The following is a 15122-nucleotide window of genomic DNA, read 5'->3' as shown; positions in this document are numbered from 1 at the left end:
CATTGTATTTCCGGAAAGGTATTCAGTCAGGTAACTGGGATTGCTATGGGATTGACTGGGAGGGAAGGCAGGGGAAGTCAAAGCCTGATAAAATGTAAAGGTGAAATTCACATTTCTCAAAAGCAGTTGATGGAGAGTTAAATGCATTTTGTGAAAATAATTCTACATTATTTGTATAGTAAAATTTTTAACTAAAAAATTGGTTACAAATTAGGTGAATATTTTTTTTCTAAATGAGCATTTTAATGAGCTTTGTGTTTATTCTAATGAATACTCTGTAGTCAACTAAAGATGCTCCACATTGTGTTTCTTATTTCAGATCTAACTATGTGGTCATTCCAGATACTTGAGAGATACTAGTGGATTTTCCTTTGAAGAAGGGGTGGATCTGAGGGTCAAAGGGTACTTGTAATCTCCTTAACTCTTGTTCTTTGGCCTGTGAAATTTCTGAAGCTAAAAGCTATTCCTATGTATGATGTTGAAATTCAGAACTTCAGAGATGAGGAACCTTAAGTGTGAATTTTCTCTGAGAAAATACTATCCTTTTCACCATCGTGGAGTTAGATGGCTGGTTTTAGAGGGAAAGGCAGAGAGACTCGTTTCCCAGGTCTCGAGTAATTTGAGGAACTGGAGGAGGTGTGTGACATGCGTCACCTCTTTAGGACCAAAGCTGCTTTTCAAAAACTGATGAAAAAGACATGCGAATGTTCATCAAGAATATCTTCCCCACCCTCAGAACCCCTAGGTTCCCAAATGTGTCAACCTCTTAGGCCTCCCATGCTTAACATAAGCTTCATGAAGCTCTGTTTCCAATTACTCAGGAGTCCTCACTGACTCCTTTATTTCGTCGTTTCGCTCCCATTCTATATTCAATCCATCAGCAAGTGCTGTTAACGCTACCTCCCATACATATCCCAAATCAAACTTTTCTGTTTGTAAGCTCTCTTTCCTCTTACCACACTAGTCCAAACTCTTATCTTTCACTCAGACAACTATGGTGGCCTTCTGAAGCATTCCTTCCACTCTTGTCTTCCTCAGTCTACGCTCCACAAAGAAGACCTTCCCTGAACATTCTATCTCATTCTCACTCTTCCTCTGACATTATTTCCTTTATAGCATCTGTAATTACCTGGATTCATATTTAATTTATCTATCCTCTTTCTCTGTAATGTAAATTCCATGATGGCAAGGGCTTTGAATGATTGGTGAACAATGCAATCAACCATATCAAGCGATCATTATATGTCAGGTACTTTACATGAGAGAACAGAACAAGGATCCCTGACATCAATGGGCAAAGAAGACAGCCTGACATTGGAGCTTTGGAGTATAATTTTTGTCTCAGGAACTCTCTATGAATTGTTTTTCTTTGGTTTTGTCAATAGAATTGCTACTAATGAGTTTTCTGATAGCCTTCCATCATGATCCAGTGACCATTAGGTTTTCCCAAGCATGTCTCTGAATATGACTTAAAAATTAGAGCTCAAATTTTTTCTGCTCTAAGAGTAGACCAGCTTTCCAGCTCATATCTAAAGCCTGGGATGACTACAGGGAGGGGAGATGGAGACCTATTTGACTTGCTTCAAATAAAAGAATCCACCGTGGGCACCTGGGTGGCTCAGTCGGTTAAGCGACTGCCTTCGGCTCAGGTCATGATCCTGGAGTCCCGGGATCGAGTCCCACATCGGGCTCCCTGCTCGGCAGGGAGTCTGCTTCTCCCTCTGACCCTCCTCCCTCTCATTCTCTCTCTCAAATAAATAAATAAAATCTTAAAAAAAAAAAAAAAAAAGAATCCACCGTGAGGAGGGATTAAATTTTTTCAGTCATTAAGAACAGGTCTTTGTTTACACATGCACAACAGTTTATTCTTGTTGGATAGATGGAATATAATAATTCTGGACTTAGGGGCAACGTTCACAAAAAGTGTCTGCTAAGGAGAAGGCTACAACTACTCATAAAAATGGATCATTATAGGTTAAGAGTTTGTACTAACTAGAAATCCCAAGAGCCATTTCCCTGTTGGTTCATGATGGTTGGTCTGGGAAACTCCCCTGTGGCTTTCACATGAGTATCAAAATCCAAGGTGTTCTTGAGAGCCCTGTTTGGCTAATGGTTTCTCAGTCTTGAAGCATTTGCAGTTCCTCTCTTTGGTTACTTTTCTCTAAATTAGAGTTTCTACACAAGGTTTAAAAGTCTTCTATCATTTTAAAAACTAGGTCCAAGAGAAGATACTACATACCATTAGGTGTCAAAAGTATCTATACATATATGCATACATACAGACATATACAAGACCACTGGCTAGTTGAGAACATGATGAGATTTATTCCCCCCAGTGGAAGTTTAGTGGCTTATTCTTTTTGACAATAGAGTCATACTTTCATAGCATACAACTTAAATAATGCATTTTCCCTTTAGAAAAGATGTCTTACTTACCTTTGTCTCACCTTAAACACTGTGAATGTTCACAGTAGTTATTCATTAAATACTGGTGAATGGATGCCTTGTTAAAAATAAATGGCTTTTGGGGATCCTGGGTGGCTCAGTAGGTTAAGCGTCTGCCTTCGGCTCAGGTCATGATCCCAGGGTTCTGGGATCGAGTCCTGCATTGGGCTCCCTGCTCAGCATGGAGTCTGCTTCTCTCCCACCCCCCTCCCTTGCGCTCTCACTCTCTCTCTCCCTCTCAAATGAATAAAATCTTAAAAAATAAATGACCTTTTAATGTGTTGGTTGATGGTGAGTTATCTTACTGAAAAGAGAAAATAAGTGAAAGCTTGCATAGTGAACAGTGAAACCCAGGCCACTAGATGGCTTCAGGAATGCTGGCAGTCAGGTTTATCCTTTGCCCCAAGGCAGACTAGTAAACTAAGAGGAAAGACCTCATATTTGGTGTTTCACATAGATTCCCAGTCACCTTTGAAGTACCCTACTCCGTAGATAAAAATGAACAGGGGTGCCTGGGTGGCTCAGTCAGTTAATCGCCTGACTCTTGATACCTGCTCAGGTCATGATCTTGGGCTGTGGGATCGGTCCTGGAAGGGGGCTCCGCGCAGAGTCAGCTTGGGATTCTCTCTCTCCTGCCCCTTCCCCCACTCCCGCTTGCTCTCTCTCTAGCTCTCTCAAATAAATAAATAAAATATTTTTAAAAAAATAGCAGCAAATGATTTAAGAAAAATCTGGAATGTGATAGAAAAAGACCAATAGTATTGGAATTTGGAGGAAAACCTCAAAACCATTAATTTTCTCATTGAAATGAAAAGGTATTCTAGAAATACTGTGTACAAAGAAAACAAACAAAAAATTGCAACATAAAAAACTTCAGTAATGAAATTCAGTAAAACAGAAGAAAAACAATGGAAATGTCCTAGAGAGGAAAGCAAAAAGATGAAAAACAGTTGAAAAAGATTAATCCAAAGAGTTTATCATCTGACCAATGGGAATTACAAAGAGAACTGAGAAAGTGGAGGAGAGGAAAATTTCAAACCATTTTAAATTGATGGCTTTTCACATTGAAAGGGTCCCTCACATGCCAGTATGATGAATGAAAACATCCACACCAACGTAGAACATTCTCAGGGATCTCTCTGAATATCAAGATAAAGAGAAGAGTCTAACAACTTCCAGGAGGAGAGAGAATAGGTCTCTCACAACAGAATCCAATTTCAGAATGGCTTTGGACTTCTCAATATTGATACTAATAGAAATTAAAGGACTCTTGCCTTTCCCAGTTCTGGGGAGAAATGCTTCCAACTTACATTCCATACCTAGCCAAATTATCAATTTAGTGTAGAACTATCTTTGCTTGCAAAGCCAGAATAGAACATGCTCCAGTTCAGTGAGGGAGTGTACCAAGAAAAAAAGAATCCCAGAAGTGGTAAGTGGAACACAGGAAAGAGGTAAGGGAGTTAACCAAAATGATGGTGAAGGACAAAATTCCCAGAAGATCAGCAACAGCTTGCCCAAATTAGAACAAAAGACTCACAGACAGATGTGGAAAAGATAAATAGAACTGATTTTGATAGATGTCTGACCATCAAGAGCTTGATAGTTCCATAGGAAAGTTTAAGGGATGATTTAGTGATTGGTACATTTGAAAAATAAGGAAGGAAAACATATGGAAAAATGAGGCAATGGTTAACTCCATAGAAAATAATGTTGATTAATGAAGAGTATTTACATTTGCTCAGCTGAAGGATATTTCTTGGGTCATAAAGTTCAGTGAAAAGTGATTTAATCAAGTGTTGGTATATCGCTTTATTGGCATGATGGGGAAGGGGAAATTTATCTGGCAGGAGTGGGGGAATAATAAAAATTCTGAGTTCTTATGGTAGGGAGCTACTGATAATGCCTAAAAAGGAAATATTAAGAAATCTGTAAATTCTGTAAGTATTGAGTTGATTGTGTCTACGTAGCAGGAATGGAGGGAGGTGGAGGGCTTGGAGCTATAGTTTTCATTTTGATTTTTTTTCCCATTATAACCCTTATGGCACTTCTTGATCTTACGAACTAAGGTATTTATTTGAAAATAGTAGATGTAATCGCTTCTTGGCCTTTTGCCTAAGATCAAGTGTGAAAATAGTAAATGTAAAACACTGGAGGATAAATGGTGTACTGTATTTCCTTTAAACAACCACACATTTAATCTCAGAGTTTACCTGGAGTATCAGATTATTTCCACGACAATTAGAGTATTAAAGTATTCTAACGGAGGTATTACCAAGACTTTTGGAGCTCATTAGAAAATCTATATAATTCTAAAGAAAAGCAAAATACGCACACCTCAATTTCACCAATTTAAAGAGGGAAATGAGAAAAAAAACAAGTCAATGAGAGAGAAGGAGGCAAGGCAGTGAAGACCCAGGGAGTTCCTCAGACAAGCTTGAATGCTGGCAAAGCAAGCGAAACTTCAGTAAAGATAAACTTCCACTGCTGCAGGATTGCATAAGTTGGCATTTAGGAGAAACTTAATAAAACAAAAGTCTAATACAGAAAATTATTCTTGTAAGAACATACCTAAAGAAAAAAAAAAACGACATGAGACATTCCAGCTAGGATTTGGTACAGAGACTGGTGTTTAGCTCCTGGTTATTTTGTGAGTGATTCTGGTCTCCACCAATAATGCCGTGGTTCCTTCAACTTGGGTCTAACGAAAAACTTGTGCTTTTTAGGCTGATGGTTTCCAAGTTTGACAGCTGTAAACAAGTAGTAAGCACTGCTTTGAATCCTGGACAGATGGGAATCGTTTTAAATATTTAAAATTAATAAACATATTACTCTTAATATTTGACAAACTGATACTACTTAATGTTATTTATATTAATAGCAACAATTAATATATCATAAATTAATAAACTGACAATTGTGGAAATGCTGGGATCTGCCAGGCACTCAGAATAATAAGAGATTGGGAACAATAAATCTAGGGCTTGACTGGCTTTTTTTTTTATTTTATTTTTATTTTTATTTTTTTTAAAGATTTTATTTATTTATTTGACAGAGAGAGATGGCGAGAGAGGGAACACAAGCAGTGGGAGTGGGAGAGGGAGAAGCAGGCTCCCCGCCGCACAGGGAGCCCGATGCGGGACTCGATCCTGGGACTCCAGGATCATGACCTGAGCCGAAGGCAGTCGCTTAACCAACTGAGCCATCCAGGCGCCCCTGGCTTTTTTTTTTTTAAAGATTTTATTTGTTTATTTGACAGAGACAGACACAGCGAGAGAGGGAACACCAGCAGGGGGAGTGAGAGAGGGAGAAGCAGGCTCCCAGCTGAGCTGGGATCCTGATGCGGGGCTCAATCCCAGGACCCTGGGATCATGACTTGAGCCGAAGGCAGACGCTTAACGACTGAGCCACGCAGGCGCCCCTTGACTGGCTTTTCTTGTCCCCTCAGGATTACGAGGTGTTCTGACACTTTCTGTACCAGGTAGATCCCAATGTTTGCAGAATTTCTAGAAGTGGAAATATTTTACAAATTGTGTCTGTATTTCTGAATGGTAATTTAAGCATTGCATATAAAGTGTCTGTGATTCAGCGTAAAACTGCACTTTTGGGATCTATCATGAGACTCGTAGAAAGAATGTCAATAGTGACTGGAAGATAGACCAAGATATCTGCCCTTGCTCTGCGTGGCTGCCTTACTCCAGTGGTTTCTCTACTGCTGATGAAAACAATTGGGGAATGTCATGTGACCTTCCTAGGGGTTCCTGCCTCTGTTCCTACGCGAGCTCTTCCTGCCAGTGTGTAGCTCACTGGAAATGCCCTCCCTCTCCCATAACCGCACTGAGTAACAGGCAGCACCCAACCGTCTACAACCCCCATAAACAGGGAGGGAAGGCTGGTGAATCTGAGACTGATCGGACAGCCCCACCATCTGAAGACTGGTCCGTGTTCTCTCCAGCCTTGGCCATACTCCATCCATTCTCCCCTCCCTTCCTTTCTCAACCTGTTGCCTTTTGTCCTGAGCAGGGTCTTTCATCGATCACAGACACTGGTTATAGTTCTAGGTATTCGTCCAAACAACAGCATCCAAAGCGGGGTGGAGAGGGGAGGTAAGTGTTTTTGAGATTCTTTCAGCTTCTTTGCAGGGTCTCAAATGGGGAAAAGAGTGAAGAATATTTACAGGGTTTTAAGGGCCTGTGTCAAGAAATCTCCGAGGTGGGTTTTGCCAGGCAGAGAGCCTAGTTTGTGACATCACAGCATTGGATCAACGTGAGGCTAGGGGCTTATTAAACAAGTATTGGTGAGCATGCTGACGCTCTTGCTAATCAAGTAATTTTCGGGGGCTCATAGTCTCATCTTCCAGGAGTAAATTGCTTAAAGTCAGTTGCTCCATCACCTGTGGTCTTAGTAATGTTTAACATACGGGTGGGACGTTATGTTGATTTCAGTTCTCATTTCTTAGGCACCGTTTTTCATAGTTTCCAGAAGACTGGCCTTACCTTAACTGGGTCATGGACAGAATTAGATAAAACAGCTCAATGTGTTTCTCGGTGTATCTCTTGAGTGTGCAGAAAGATAAAGTTATCATAAAAGCCGGATCACATTAGAGATAACTCCTTTTTTTGTCTTCCTTTGTGTTACTCAGGGAGTTTGAAAGCATTATTCAGCCTCTTCCAGCCCTGTTTGTCCCCACTTCAAGTCAGTAGACTTCTTTTTTTTTTTTTAAAGATTTTATTTATTTATTTGAGAGAGAATGAGAGAGAGCGAGCACGTGAGAGGGGGGAGGGTCAGGGGGAGAAGCAGACTCCCCGCCGAGTGGGGAGCCCGATGTGGGACTCGATCCAGGGACTCCAGGATCATGACCTGAGCCGAAGGCAGTCGCTTAACCAACTGAGCCACCCAGGCGCCCAAGTCAGTAGACTTCTTTAATCCGAACCCTTATAATTCTTCTGTGTGAGTTCCCCCTGCTCACTGCTGTGCGAGAGCCTGCTAGAACCGACCGGGACGTTCTCAGGAATTGTGCCAGCCAGCCGACATCACGTTTGGACTTTAATGGACTCACACCATGGTGCAAATGAGTGCAGCTCCCCCTCAGCATTGACCAGCACAGCACTGCCTATAGGTGCCACTCTTCACCCAAGTATTTGATTTTATAATGCCTATAATTAATTTTTCAGGGAAAAAAATCAAAGAATTGTTTAACTTAAATATTCATTTGCTATAAAGAACAGCATTTCCTGTAAGCCTTCTGAGGTTATGGGGGGCAGTTATGAAAAACATAAAGGTGCTTCAGTTTTCCTGCATTTGGAAACCAAACTCAAGTAGGTTTGAGTATTCTTTGACTCTTCGACCCATCCATCCTCTAAGTGTTCCTCTTTTTCATTGGCTATATGATTGTCTTCCAGATTCATGGGCCTTTGAGCAAGCTGACTGGCCGGTGAAATAAGCTGATGAACTCCTACAGGTGGATCATCTTCTCCAGTTGATTATTAAAAACTTCATTTGGGGGCACCTGGGTGGCTTTTGATTTCAGCTCTGGTCATGATCTCAGGGTCCTGGGATTGACCCCCTGAGCAGGCTCTGAGCTCAGCAGGGAGTCAGCTTCAGGATTCTCTTTCTCTCCCTCTGCCCCTCCCCCCACTGGCTTGTGCACCCACTAATATAAATAAATAAATCTTAAGAAAATTTCATCTGCAGTCCAGTTCTTTAAATGAGAAGACGTGTGATAAAACACTCTCCTCTGAGCACCTTCTATGTTGTATGTCTGCACACCCTTTTCCCAAGCCACCTTTCCACCTGTCCTGCAATTTATCTTTCCAAATATTTGAAAAGCACCTGGAAAAAAATGCCTGGTAGCTAGTAGAAGCTCAGTATTGTTATGCAGTTAGAAAATTATCAAATATATCAGGCACTTTCTTAGTTTCCCAGGACTGCCTGCTATAACAGATGGTTACAAACGGATTGGCTTAACACAATAGAAGTGTATTCTCTCACAGTTCTGGAGGCCATAAGTCTGAAATCAAGATGGTATTGGGGCTGTATTCCTGCTGAAGGCTCTAGGAAAGAATCCTCCCGTGCTTGTTCCAGCTCCTGGAGGCTCCAGGTGCTCTTGTCTTCTGGCTGTATCATTCCAATCTCTGCCTCCATCTTCACACGCCTTTTCCTCCTCTGTGTGTCTCTTACAAGGACACTTGTTACTGGATTTACTGCCCACAGGATAACCCATGATGATCTCACTTCAAACTCCTTAACTTGATTACACTGGCAAAGTCCCTTTTACCAAATAAGGTCACAGTCACAGGTTTAGGGAATTAGAGCATGAAGATATCCCTATTTGAGGGCCACCATTCAATCCACTCATAGGACCTAGACCTAGAAAAGTGATTAGAATACTCATTGAGCTCACCAGAAGTTCACAATAGACAACCACATAACTAGACAGCTATGGTCCTGAAGAATCATATACAGGGTATTAGCAGAACACAGAGGAAGAATGCCTTACCTCATTATAGTTGGGGTGGGGATGGGTTGTTGAAAACTCTCGGAGGCAAGTGGCCTCTAAGCAGAAATTTAAAGATGAGTCTGAGTTTTCTAGGGCAATGTGGGTGGCTTGGAGAAGGCCATTTAGGCAAAACAAAAGCACCATAAAGTCAAGAAGAAAAGTTACTGGTTTGAGTAGGAGAATTACAAGAAGCTCGGTATTGCTGGAATATAAAATTGCACATTAGTAGCTGGTGAGTAAAGGTGAAACAGGAAATGATCAAGGCCTCCCAAACATTAATGTGAAATGAAATCTTCTAGGCTTCTTGATAAAATGCAGACTCTGATGCAGCAGATATGGAAATGGGCCTGAAATTCTGCATTTCCCAAAAGTTCCAGGTAATGCTGGTGCTGCTTAGCTGCAGAGCACCCGGAGTAGCACAAATTTAGACCAGTGAACTGAAATCCTACAGGTGTAAAGAAGAAAGGAATGAAGTAGGGCAGTGCTAACTAGGGTGAACTAGAGGGTTTCCATTCCACAGAAATATTGCTAGTTGGAAGCAAAGGGTCCATTGCTGCCAGATCTTCCAAGAGAAATACAGATCAGCATTTCTATTTGAAGTCAAATAAAATTCTAACCAAAAAAAAAAAAAAAAAGTTCGTCTACTAGTTGTTGACCCCTGGGAGAAACTTTGGATTCAGGAATCCTTACCTCTGGGAAGCTGAGATAGGGAGGGCCTGAGGGCACTGAGACCTATTATTAACTCTTGGAACACCTGGAATTGTCCCAACAAAAGGGGCAGAATTAGCAAGTATCCTAAAGCAAATTCCAGTTAATGAAAAGAATGACTTCAGTCTGAGGAGATAGAATGACCTTTGGACATTACTTAGGATCAAAAAAGAGGAGCAAAAAAAGGACCCTCCTGATTTTATCATATAACTGCAGAAAAATGGGGTTTTAGTATGGCCAGTGTTGGGAAAAAAGTAGTTTTCTCAAGGTTTACCCCAGGCATGATTTGGCTTTAGAAAGTTCTTGACAAATTGTTTTTCTTCTACATGATAATCCGTGAAGAAAGCACCAGAGAAGGATTTAAGTAGAAAGCCTTTAAAATCAAGAGCAGCTGTACCCAATTTTTATTTGAATCTGAGCGTTCTTCTCAATGATAGAATGCCTGTCTGACAAAGAAAGCCAAGCGTCACTCTCTTCACTTAAAGGAGGAACAGTTCTGGCGCAGTTGAAGCTATGTCATTGGCATAATCAGGCACCCACTCTTTTGCATGTCCCATTTCCATTCTCAGGAATCGGGGCTAATGAATCCATACCAAAAGCTGCAGAAGAATACTGGGTTAGATTGCCTGACTGGTCCCGAGTCTACTGCCTCTTCTTCATTAGATATGAATACTTGAAGGAATTACATAACCTCTCTTATACCTCAATTTCCTCATCTATAAAATAGGGAATAATAATATATGTCTCATTGGGTTGTTAGAAAGTATTAAATGAGTCAATAACTCTAAAGCTCTTTGTGCTTGGCACATAGCAAGCACGGAAAGAATAAAGATCCCCATCAGGGATACCACAGACAGGGAAACCCATCCGGGCGCTGGCTTGATGGGTACCAACCGCTGATTTGAGAATTGACAGCCCAATACTGATTGGGCAATTTTCTAGGGTCGAAGCCATAGAGAGGACACGTATTTCATTTTCAGGAGATTGGGGATATTGTGGATAAGCTTAAGGGATTTGAGGACCAGAGACTGACTAATAAGAGGAAGAGTTTCCCTCAGAGGAAGGTCTGTATTGTTTGATCTTTTTGTCTGATGCACAGGTTTACACAGAAAAACTAGAGCCCTAAGTTGCATCTTCATATAATTGGCCACATCATATAGAAGGATGGTCTTCTTATTGAAGATGTGTTCCTAAAAGGTCAGTCTGTGTCCCAAAAAATTTCCCAGTACCTGGCAGCTGGGAGGCATTTAGTAAAAATGCCTGGACTAAAGATCGGGCTATAGTTTCTGCAAACCCCTTTCGCTTAAGGTTTATCTCTATTTATTCAGAATATAAAATGCTTTTACAAATATAATCAATGACTTGAAGGAAGTTTTGGACCTCTTTCCATTTGATTTGTATATTAGTATCTGTGGATATCTCTTCACTTTCAGGAAGGAGTGGAAAAGTATACAATGTTTTTGAAATTAAGACATTGGGATAGTACCTGTTCTTGGAGAAAGAAAAGATTATAGCATAAGCAATGTAATAAGAGAAAATACTATGGACTACAGATCTCACTGCAAAAATATGGTCCATGGGGAATGATGTAAAACTCCAAATTATAATTTATAAAGTTACACCAATTTCTAAAGATATTTTTAAGTTGACCTCTATGACGATTATATAAACATAAGAACAGTATAAAATAGGATAAAAGATTCTCCTAGAATATTTAATATCCTCTATTTGGAAATATCCAAACTAGAAACAAATAGTACAAATAATGCAGATATTGTCTAGGAGATACTTGGCTTCAAGTCTTTTATTTTAAATAAAATGGGAAAGGGGGGAGGGTCTTACAGATGATGACAATTGATTCACGTGAGCTCTGAAACTATAAGGAAGAGCAGTTTGAACATTCTTAAAAAAAAAAAAAGACTTTCTCTTGTTAAGGTGATGTGGTAGACAGTCTATAAAGGGGCTCATGACCCCACCTCCTGGTATTCATGTGTGTGTAATCCACCCCCTTGGAGTATAGGCAAGACCTGGGATTTGCTTCTAACCCATAGAATATAGCAAAGGTGACAAGATGTTGCATCTGTCATTACGTGAGGTAAGATTGTAACATTTGTCTTTCTGAGAGGCTTTCTCCCTTGCCTGGCTTTGATGAAGCAACTGGCCTTTGGGGTGGTCAACATGGCAAGGAACCATGTGAAGCCTCTGGCCAACAACACGAAACGGAGTTTCTCAGTTCAAGACACATCCAGGAAGTAAATGCTTCCAACAATCACAAGAGTTTGGAAGTGAATCTTTTTCCAGTAAAGCTTTCAAAAGATAACTGAGTCCTGGCTGACGTCTTGATTATAGCATGGCAGAGCCCTGAGCTGAGCCATTCCCAGTGCCTGACCTGCGGGAAGACAAATGTTTCCAGGTAGGAAATTTATAGTAATGTTGTTATACTGCAATAAATAATTAATGTAGGGTATATGTTGTTAGGATAGTTCTTAAAGACCATGATGATATTAATGTGTTAAAAGAAAGGTGAAGGTAGGGCATAGCAGTGTCTTTTATATAAGAACACTAGCCCTGCACCAAAGGTTGATACTACCCACTCAGTCACACCCCGATCCTCCACACTTAGGCCTCCCATATAAGAAACTGGCTGAGACTAGAGAACTTTCTATATTAAGTTTTCAGTGTTAGGAAAGGCTTCCTAGCCCAGTGTTTCTTTCCTTTTTACCTCAACTTTTTATAAAAAACAAACAAAAAATCCTATAGAAAAGTTGAAAAGAATACCAGTGAACATCTATATAACTTTGTATTTTGCTACATTTGGTTTATCACCTTCTGTCTCCACTCAGACACACAAACACACTGAGGCTCTAGTTTCGATTTGACAAAATCAAATAACTTTGTATAGTCTTTGGGGGGCTGTGTTGTGGTCCTCTCACGGGGCAGGGTCACAAACTAGCCTAGATCCAGGTGTTGACTAGAAAAATAGTTCTAACACCTCCTCCTTCTCACCTCTTCTCTCGCTCCAAGGAAGAAAGCAATTCATGGGAGAAGCTTGCGTAAGTTTGCATCTCTTCTGTTCTCCCAGAGAGGGTTTGGAACAGAACTGTATGTTTCCAGTTAGGCTGAGGAGATATCTTTTTGTTAATTCACCAACATGCTATGAACTGTTACTCCAGCCTTTGTTAAATGGTGTGAGAGGGTAACTGAAAATTTTCCCTACACAGGAGGAAGAAACTAATATTTTATCTTTTTTTCAAAATTTGTCAGGACCAACTCCTTATGATAGCTCATAAAAACCCCTGGAAGTTTGTGTTGTTAAGTGTCCATGAGCTGTCCTTATGAAAAAGGAGAAATGTGAACTAGCCCCTGAGCTCTGTCACACGAATGCAACTATAATTAATTTGCTATCGAGTACTTTCTTGCAATTCCCTTTCCTCTGTTAAGGTCTTAGTTTGTGTAACTGGAATCATACTATGTATAATTATAAAATGTACTTAATTTGCTTTGATGACTAATTACAAAGCTATGTGGAAACTTTTTATTTATTTTTTATTTTTTAAAGATTTTATTCATTTATTTGATAGAGAGAGAAAGCACAAGCAGGGGGAGAGGGAGAGGGAGAAGCAGGCTCCCTGACAAGGAGAGAGCCCGATGCGGGACTCGACCCAGGACCCTGGGATCATGACCTGAGCCGAAAGCAGACACTTAACCATCTGAGCCACCCAGGTGCCCATATGTGGAAACTTTTTAAAATGTAGTTTTTAAATAGATAATACTCATACTTTCCTCCATCTGCTCTTTCATCCAACCAAGTATCCCTCTCCAGAGAGTCTGTAAATATACAAGCATGTATATATTTCTTTGTAATAAACTAATTATAGCATACTTTTCCACGTAGTTTTTCATAAAATATCATGGAATTCCTTTTATCTATCTATCTGCCTATCTATTTTTTCTTTATTCTTTGTTACAGCTGCATGTGTATTAAAAATATACTACTGTGTTTTATATACTAGGCTCCCTGTCAATAAATTGTTTTCACATTTTTATTGTGACTCATATTACAATAAATAGCCTTGTATAATGTAATTTCATATAATACATGTTCAAGTATATATTTAGAGTGAATTTCCTGAGTTAGAAATATTGGGTCAAAAGTGTGTACCTTATAATTCTTATGTATGTCATAGTTCTCCACAGAAATATCAACATACATTTTCACTCACAATCTTCTCTTTCCCGTTACTATGACCCATAGAGTAATCAAATTTTAATTAACACATTTAATTTTTTTTGGAAACATGCATACAGAATATATGTGTGTAGATAGGTAGACCACACACACACACACACACACACACATCTACCAGAGTGACTGTAGAATAATAACACTTGTGAACCCATCACTTAGTTGAAAGAAAAAAATAGATTTCAAATATCTTAGAAGCTTTCTATGAGTTTCTCTCTATTTGTCTTTTCCTCCTTTCCCAAAATAATGACTATTTTGAATTTTGCATTTCTATCTCAGGTATATTTTTGTTCTCTGTTTCCTGGATTTATAGAAAATTTCTATGTATTAAGGAAGTTTCCCCTGTGTGATATTAGTTGCAAACTTTTCTCAGTTGTTTGTTTTGATGTTGCTTTTTGTAGGTTTTGCCATGTAGCTGAATCTTCTATAGCATCTGGGTTATGAGCTATGTTTAGAAAACTCCTCTCCACTATGACATTATTTCTTTTAAATCCCCTTTTCAATGATTAGTTTTCCTTTCCTCTTTTCAATTTATATCTTTGAATACTTTTCCAAATTTTGGAATTGGTGAGCATTTCTAGGAATACTGCTCCCACCACAGAATTACACTTGACATTGTTTGGGGCCATATATGGAGTCTTTTCCAGAATCTCCATCAGTGGAGACCCATTGTTGAATAATTTAAAAAGCTAACCTTGGGATCTCTCTTTGCCTGATATTGTAGCTATGTATGGATTTTGGAGAAAATGGTTACTAACTCCGAATTTACATCTGGCCTGTAAATAGCCTGCTGGATTCGAATATGCTGTTTTCATTTTTAAAGAGTGTTAATACCAATTAGCCTAGAAAATTTTGATTGACTACAACAAATTCTACCACCTGGAGATAAACCACTGCTGTTAGCATTTTAATGTATTTCCTTTCAATTTATTCCTCTATGAATGTATACATATTTTTATATTAAAAATAGGATTGGGATGTTTAGTATTTGATATCCTGCTGATTTTATATTATAATTTGATATAAATATCTTTCTGTGTCAGTATAAATCTAAATCATCTTAACAGCTATATGGTTATATCCTATCGGTTTACCATAAATGAATTACCCAAGTTTTGATTGGATCCAATTAAGTTTATAATTTTTGCTTATCTGTACATATAATAGACAATACAGCCTGGTTTCAGTCGCACATAGTTCTGTTATTTGGGATGGAGGCTCCAATAA

The sequence above is a fragment of the Neomonachus schauinslandi genome, chromosome 2, assembly GCF_002201575.2.
Source record: "Neomonachus schauinslandi chromosome 2, ASM220157v2, whole genome shotgun sequence".
Taxonomy (NCBI): domain Eukaryota; kingdom Metazoa; phylum Chordata; class Mammalia; order Carnivora; family Phocidae; genus Neomonachus; species Neomonachus schauinslandi.
Note: the sequence above shows the minus strand (reverse complement) of the source record.